This window comes from Danio rerio, chromosome 6, assembly GCF_049306965.1.
Source record: "Danio rerio strain Tuebingen ecotype United States chromosome 6, GRCz12tu, whole genome shotgun sequence".
Classification (NCBI taxonomy): domain Eukaryota; kingdom Metazoa; phylum Chordata; class Actinopteri; order Cypriniformes; family Danionidae; genus Danio; species Danio rerio.
In genome coordinates, this window is record NC_133181.1 from 38,208,722 (window position 1) to 38,210,193 (window position 1,472).

Here is a 1,472-nt window from a genome sequence, read left to right on the forward strand (position 1 = left end):
CATTGTTCCTTTTAGCAAGAACACCCAGTTGAAACAGGAACAGTAATGATTCCCAGCGCTGTTGCGCTACATGAAACAAGTTGCTGTGAAAAGTGCTGAGGGAAAGCACCATTACAGGGTAGCATGGCCAAGTGGTCTAATTCATTGGATTAAGGCTCCAGTCTCTTTGGGGGCGTGGCTTCGAATCCCACCGCTGCCAGACAGTCATTTTAGGATCTTTGGCAACGTCTGTACTGGAAGGCTCTCTCAGCCATTGTTCCTTTTAGCAAGAACACCCGGTTGAAACAGGAACAGTAATGATTCACAATTAGAGTAATAATACTTTATAACTGGATTTGAATATAATAACAACAACATTGTGGGGTCTGCTGTGATGGAATCAGTAGCTTTCACTCTTTTGTGAAATAACAGTTACCTTGTAATACGGTGCTTAAATGCATCGCAGTTGGCTGCCAATTGGAGTAGACATCAAATGCCTTGAGGTGTGCTCAAATAGAGACAGAACTGTGGTTGACAGGAAGGTGGGAGTGCTTCCTAAGCTGGTTTTAAGGAGCTCTCTTTCTTTGTGGAGGAGCTCCAGCAAGTAACGGCCAAATTGAATCGATTTTCCAGCGCTGTTGCGCTACATGAAACAAGTTGGTGGAAAAAGTACACAGGAAAAGCACCTTTGTAAGGTAGCGTGGCCGAGCGGTCTAAGGCGCTGGATTAAGGCTCCAGTCTCTTTGGGGGTGTGGGTTCGAATCCCACTGCTGCCAGACAGTCATTTTAGGATCCTTGAGATTGACCTCTCTGCTTGAGCAAACAGATTTGCAAAGTGGTACTGGATGCTCCCGGTCACATCCAAACGTGGCCTAATTGGCCAAAGTTGAAGGGCTTCACTAGGAAGCTCGGCGTCCTCTTTGCTGTTCTGCTTTCGTAAGACTGGGGAAAAAGGGCTCACGGTATAAATGCCACCGGGGTAGCGTGGCAGATGGGTCTAAGGCACTGGCTTTAGGCTCTAGTCTCTTTGGGGGCGTTAGTTCGAATCCCACCGCTGCCAGAGGTGGTTTTCACGAGGGCAGCAAACTGCTTGAGTGTATTCACTTTAAACGCCCGGGAATTGTGAGAGTACACTTAAGTTGGCAGCTAGTCAGTATAATGTGTTCTTTGAAACTCACGGCAGACTTGTTGTTGTGATGGCAACACATCCCCAATCTCGGATCTGCTCTGGAGCAAATGTCTTTACCACGATCTTGGCAACGTCTGTACTGGAAGGCTCTCTCAGCCATTGCTCCTTTTAGCAAGAACACCCGGTTGAAACAGGAACAGTAATGATTCACAATTGGAGTAGTAATACTTTATAACTGGATTTGAACATAATAACAACAACAATTTGGGGTCTGCTGTGATGGAATCAGTAATTTTCACTCTTTTGTGAAATAACAGTTACCTTGTAATACGGTGCTTAAATGCATCGCAGCTGGCTGCCAATT

The 1,472-nt window shown here is 45.9% G+C and overlaps 1 non-coding gene across 1 annotated transcript; it reads left to right on the forward strand.

The window, feature by feature from the left end:
- Nucleotides 1-673: 673 nt before the first annotated feature.
- Nucleotides 674-755, forward strand: trnal-aag (transfer RNA leucine (anticodon AAG)). The gene has a single exon. It is a non-coding gene; the product is annotated as a tRNA-Leu (tRNA).
- Nucleotides 756-1,472: the final 717 nt, after the last annotated feature.